At 38.3% G+C, this 6,708-nt stretch overlaps 1 pseudogene across 1 annotated transcript; it reads left to right on the top strand.

Moving 5' to 3' along the window:
* The first annotated feature begins 401 nt into the window (after window positions 1–401).
* LOC308552532 (small ribosomal subunit protein uS13 pseudogene) lies at window positions 402–2,348 on the top strand (annotated as a pseudogene). Its single transcript has 2 exons — window positions 402–807; window positions 2,296–2,348. The product of its transcript is annotated as a small ribosomal subunit protein uS13 pseudogene (transcript).
* Window positions 2,349–6,708: the final 4,360 nt, after the last annotated feature.

Here is a 6,708-nt window from a genome sequence, read left to right as displayed (position 1 = left end):
TATTACCTGTGTCTTAAAAGAAGACCTTTTTGTTATGTATTATTTTTTAGTAATACTTTTTCCTATGGAAGAATTTTTGAGTCAGATGCTTCAAACATTTTCTCTGCATCATCCTGTAACAGTCATTACAGTTCTCTTCTAATATAGTTTATCTAGATTAGGAACCAAGGCAGAGAAAACTTATTGACAGTGGAACTGGCATAGCGTAAATATAGATGAAAGTAAAATACAAGAAGTGGTTTAGCTCACAATAAGTGGTCATAAATCGATTATTTATATTTAGTTTAAGATCCTCAGTAGTGTGTTAAAGAGAGCACACACATAGAAGAGTCTTGATTGTTTAGAAAAACTGGAATTACCTCTTCCACAGGAGGTCTACATGTGCTACTGGGGCTGCCTCCATGTCTCTAGTGATCCCAGAAAATTTCCAGCACATTTTGTGGGTATTCAACACCAACATCAATGGGCAGTGGAAAATTGCCTTTGCCGTCACTGCAGTTAGGGCGTAGGGCGAAGATGTGCTCCTGTGGTGTTGAGGAAAGCAGACGCTGACCTCACCAGAAGGGCAGGAGAGCTCACTGGGCATGAGGTGGAATGTGTCATCATCATTATACAGAATCTGGCCAGTACAAGATTCCAGACTGGCTTTTGAACAGACAGAAGGACATGAAGGACAGAAAATACAGCTAGGTCCAGGCCAATGAAGTGGACAATAAGCTCTGTGGGGTCTTCGTGTTTGAGGTCAGCACACTAAGACCTCAGGTTGCTGGGGTCGCACTGTGGGTGTGTCCAAGAATGAGTATATCTGTAGGCCTTGTCTGTTAATAAATAGTTTATACACCTAAAAAAAAAAAAAAAAGCAAAACTGGAATTAGGGAAAATTTGCCCCTCTTTTAGACTGAAAAAAATCCAGATTTTGGGAGTCCAAAGGTCTGTACCATTTTTGCCATTCACTCAACACATAAAGGTGGATGAGTCTCTTAAGAACATTCTCACTTTCCTTTGGGTAAACAGAAGGGTTAGACTAACTCTCTAGGGCCCTTCCAGCTTTGACATTCTAACATACTGTATACCAAGACTCAAATTTGTTGCGACAGCTCTCTTCACCTCATAAAGAGAAAGATAATAATTCACTTCTTTCCATATTCATGAAGATTAATGTCATAACAGCGCTCAGTTTTCACATTTGAATTGCAACCCTGGAACTTGTGCTGTGCTGGATTCATGGAAAAACAAATGGCTTTCATGCATAATGAGGCTCGTATCTTGCTAATCTATCTTGTATAAAGTAAGTCCCTAAGGTATAACAATCATTCTTAACTACACATATGTTTAGATTTTCTGACATGCAACTGCATTTATTTAAAAAGAGGCTTATGCTTTTATAATTCTGGAATAAGACATTGATTTGTTATTATGACTTTTCCAGAAATGATTCCATCTATTTGCCAAACCATGGTTGAACCAAATCACCTTAAATAATATAAACAGGCATCATGAATAAGGTAGAAATCCAACTGGCCCTTAGAACATGCTTTATTTTCTAGGAACTTTATGTTTATATGCCAATTAAGATGTAAGGTCAAAATTTATTTCATAACCCCAGAAAAGAATTAAGGAATTGCTGTACCTAGGAGAGCAAACTGCAAAACATGAGCTCTAACTAAATGCAACTTCCTCCCCCGTCCCTCATTCTGGTCTGCGTGCTGGGTCATTGCAGCTCTCCGCGGGGGAGGAAATGAAACTCTCGAGTCCCAGGCAGCCTTGTTGAGTCTGCTTCACAGGATATTTCTGAGATTTTGTTTGTAAGCTACAAAATTGGATCCATAACAGAGCAGGTCACTGAGGGGGAAACAAAAAGCGAGAGATTTACAGGGCAAACTAAAGTGCCTAAAAGTTCTTCATGGAGGAGAAACACTTTGTGGAGCTGAATAAAGCAACTAGTAGAAGGTTGGGCCAAGCACAAAGTTTGAAGTACAACTTGGCCTTATGCAGTTTTTAAGGTGGGTTGATCCCTTTAAACGTTGGGCAACTAAAAATAAAAGGCTCTCTTTAGGAAGATGAGCCGTTAGTGACTGCATTCCAGGGAGGCCAAAGCTGAGTCCCTGAGATGAGATGCTGGTTGTGTTTCCCATCCCCCACCCCTCTTGCCTTGCTCCATCAGGGTCTTCCTTCTCATCTTAGACCCTTCCAAATTCTCCTTCCTTCCCGATTTTTCAATGTTGCCTTCCATCCATGAACATTAGAATAGTTTACAGTTTATTAAATAACTATTTGTGTCTTTTTGCCTTAAAGATTCGGACAACATCCCAGCTATGTCACCTACCAAGAGGATCTATCATACCTGATTGTTTTCTTATGACTATGACGGTCAGCACGTAGTCTGTGGAGCAGAACATAAAGGGCCTTTGAAACTGCGCTTAAGAAGCCTTCTTTGGTGGTTTCTCTGACCTCCCCAGGGAGTGGAATAGCGAGTTAACATTTATTAAGGAGTTTATGGTATGCTAGGCACTGTAATTTAAATGCATTAAGTCAGTGAATCCTTACTATGTCCTCATGAGAATACTATTATTGTTTCCTTTCTTCAGACGGGGAAGCTGAGAAGGGAAGCTGGTAAGGAGTAGGGCCTGGCTGCTCAGCGATGCTGGTTTCACGCCCTCCTGCTTCTCTGCACCTGGCTGCTTGGCTTAACCCTTAGCTTTGGCCCCATATCAGCCTGACTTGGTATTGGAAGCTCTTCTCAGTTTTGGTGACTTAGATGTTGACTGAACTACTTATACACTTAGATTTGTTTCTGGATTATTCTCTTGGCTTAGTGATACAGACTTCTCCATAGCTAAAAGTAAAAATGACTCCATTTATTAATTCTCCCCATTCAACTCCATATTATTACCTGACCCCTACTATATAAGGGAGCAAATCTGGATAGGATCCAATGATCCCACTGCTAGGGCAGAATGCTAGCGAGAGTATGGTTTCAGAGTTGAGCCGGAAGACTTAGAGCTGAGAATAGGAGTTCTAGTTCTAGAGACCCTCTACCTGACTGAATGCTGTGCGAGGACAGGGACCATTACAGTTTTAGATCCCCAGGATCAGCATGGTACTTGGCACATACTAAATGCTCAATAAATATTTATCAAGTAAACACATGAGTTAATGACTGAATAGGAGAAGGCAGTGGTATTGGGCAGACTATGAAGTGGGGTGTCAAAGCAGGTGCATTCAGATGTTTAGGCTCCATTCCTTACACACCAGATGCCGTATCTGCTGGATGAGATCCACAAGAAACATGAAAATCCCCACCAGGTGGTGGAGCTGAGACTCCCTGCTCATGGTCTGGTTCGGTAACTGAGAGCAAACTGGTTTGTGGGTAGATTCAACAGTGAGCTAGAAAAGACAAAGCAAGAGGATCGGTCCAAATTTCCTTCTGCCTTTACTGAAAGCAGAAGATTGAGGCAGGTCTCCTGCAGCTGGTTTTCTATTTTCACTTCAGCTAGTTTCTGGACAAGGCTCACCATTTGTTTCAGTGTTTTACACAAGCCTAGAGTCTGTCTGCACACACAGGGTGTAGCTGTAGGTACATTAGTCCCCTTTCTTTTATACTAACTCAACAAAGCACTTTTACTGAGGTATTTGGGCAATGTCTTTAACCAGCTTCTATCAACGTGCTGTCCAACACCCTCACTGCTACTTGTTCCCGCAGTTTGTGGCCTCACACTCTTTCCTAGGGAGTATGTCTTATTTCATATTTGTATCCTTGGTGTCCAGCACTGTGGCCAGCAAAGGACTGATACTCAAGAAATGCTTATTGAATGAATAAAAAACTCATGAGTGACACATGACTTGGACACATATTGACAAGGTAATTAGGGAATGTGCTTTGGCACTATGTAGCTCTGACATGCAATGCTATGCATGCAAACATCTATCAGAGTCTTTATTTTTTTCCTAATTTTATTAAGAAATAATTGACATACATCATTTAAATTTAAGGCGTACAGCAATATAGATATAGATATAGATATAGGTATATGTAGATATAGTTATACCCATATATCTCACAACTTCTTTATCCATTCATCCACTGATGGACACTTAGGTTGTTTCCATATCTTGGCTGTTGTAAATAATGCTGCACTGAACATGGGGGTGCAGATTTTTTTTTTTCCAGTAAGTGTTTTCATTTCCTTTGGATATATGGCCAGAAGTGGAATTGCTGGGTCATTCAGCAGTTCTATTTTTAATTTTTTGAGGATTTTCCGTACTGTTTTCATAGTGGCTGCACCAATTTATAGTCCCACCAACAATGCACAAGGGTTCCCCTTTCTCCCCATCCATGCCAGAATTTGTTACCTCTTGTCTTTTTGATGGTAGCCATTCTAATGAGTATGAGGTAATATCTCATTGTAGTGTTAATTTGCATTTCTCTAATGAATAGTGATGTTGGGCATCTTTTCATGTACCTGTTGGCTTTTTGTAAATCTTCTTTGGAGAAATGTCTATTCAGGTCCTTTGCTCATTTAAAAAAAATTTTATTTTTATTTTTACTCTTGAGGTGTATGAGTCCTTTATATATTTTGAATATTAACCCCTTATCAGATATATGGTTTGCAAATATATGCTTTTCATTTTGAAGTTGCCTTTTCGCTTTGCTGATTGTTTCTTTTGCTGTGAAGAAGCTTTTTAGTTTGATGTAGTCCCACTTATTTATTTTTTATTTTGTTGCTTATGCTTTAGGTTTCATATCCAAAAAATGACTACCAAGACCCATGTCAAGGAGCTTTATTTCTGTTTTCTTCTAGGAGTTTCACAGTTTTAGACCTTACATTTAAGCCTTTAATCCATTTTGTGTTAATTTTTGTGAGTGGTGTAAGATAGGGTCAAGTTTCCTTTCTTTTTACATGTGAATATCCAGTTATCACTGCACCACTTCTTTATTTATTTAAACAATTTTAAAATTGATTTTAGAGAGGACAAGAGAGAGGGAGAGAGAAAGGGAGAGAGAAACATTGATGAGAGAGAGAAACATTGATCAGATGCCTCCTGTATGCGCCCCCACCGGTGAATGAGCCTGCAATCTGGGAATATGCCCTGACTTGGAATCAAACCTGCCACCTTTCAGTGTATGGGACAATGCTCCAACCAACAAAGCCACACCGGCCAGGGCATCCCTGCACCACTTATTGAAGAAACTGCCTTTTCTACGTTGAGTATTCTTGGCTCCCTTGCCAAATATTAATTAACCATATATGCTTGGGTTCAGTTCTGGGCTCTTGATTTGGTCCCATTGATCTATTTGTCTGTTTTAATGTCAATAATATATTGTTTTTATGACTATAGTTTTATAATATAACTTGAAATCAGGAAGTGTGGTGTGTCTACTTGCTCTTCTTTCTTAGGATTTCTCTAGCTAATTAGGGTCTTTCCCTTAATTTTAGGAGTGTTTTTTCCATATAAATTTTAGGAGTGTTTTTTCTTCTACTTCTGTAAAAAAAAAAAAAAAAAGCCATTGGGATCTTGATAGGGATTGGATTGAATCTACAGATGGCTTTTGGAAAAATTGACATTTTAACAATATTAATTCTTCAATCTGTGGACACAGGATATCTTTGCATTTCTTTGTGTCTTCTTTGATTTCTTTCATCAATGTCTTGTAGATTTCAGAGTATAACTCTTTCACCTCCTTAGTTAAATTTATTCCTAAGTATTTTATTTTTTTGATGCTATTGTAAATGGGATTGATTTTTTTCTTTTTTCAGCAAACTTGTTGCTAGTGTATACAAGCACTACTGATTTTTGTATGTTAACTTTGTATACTGCAACTTTACTGAATTCATTGATTAGATCCAAAAGCTTTTTTGTTGAGTCTTTAGAAATTTCTCAATCTAAAATCATGTCATCTCCAAATAGAGACAGTTTTACTTCTTCTTTGCAATTCTGATACCTTTTATTTCTTTTTCTTGCCTGACTGCTTTAGCTAGGACTTACTGTACTGTGTTGAATGAGAGTAGTGAGAGTGGACACCCTTGTCAGAGTCTTTATTTTTCATCTGTTCTTCATGTTACATTTTCTAAATTGAGTTCTCAGGACTTTTTATTTCCTGCATTTTGTCTATGGTCATATTATTTTGTGTTTGAATAAGACAAGCACTTAAGTTTTTGACAACCATTTAACATTTTTTAACTACAAATTTTAAATGAATAGTGAAGGGTTTGTACCTCATTCTAAAAAATAAAAATTAAAACCTTGAGAGAAAATGTTGAGTGAATAAGTGGAATGGGTCATTGTGATTCTCTCAAAAATAAAAGCATTGAAACTTTTTATTAAGCCATATTCCCTTGACTTATGGTGTTAAATTATACTAAATACTAGTGTTATTATTGAAAAAATGACATTTTTCAGTTGATTCAGCCTGGATAATGAATGTGGACGATTAAATTGCATGCTTGAATAGAAAGCCTACCCTTGAATATGAAAAACAGTGATGAGTAGGAGTAGCAGAGGTAGTTGGAGTGCCTCCCAAATCTATACATCTAATTTTAATAAGTTTTTCAGCATCTCACACTAAGCCTTTTAAGAGGTAGCAGGTGAGCAGAATGGACTGACTGGACTGACAGCTTCTCTAGTCTCTGTTCATCTTCCCACAGATGTCCCAACCCTACAGTGACCAAGAGCCCTGCAGCGGGAGGCATACAGAGAAGCAGAGGT

The sequence above is a fragment of the Miniopterus schreibersii genome (assembly GCF_964146895.1).
Source record: "Miniopterus schreibersii genome assembly, chromosome: 2".
NCBI classification, from domain to species: domain Eukaryota; kingdom Metazoa; phylum Chordata; class Mammalia; order Chiroptera; family Miniopteridae; genus Miniopterus; species Miniopterus schreibersii.
Note: the sequence above shows the minus strand (reverse complement) of the source record. Positions and strands in the feature narration are given on the sequence as shown.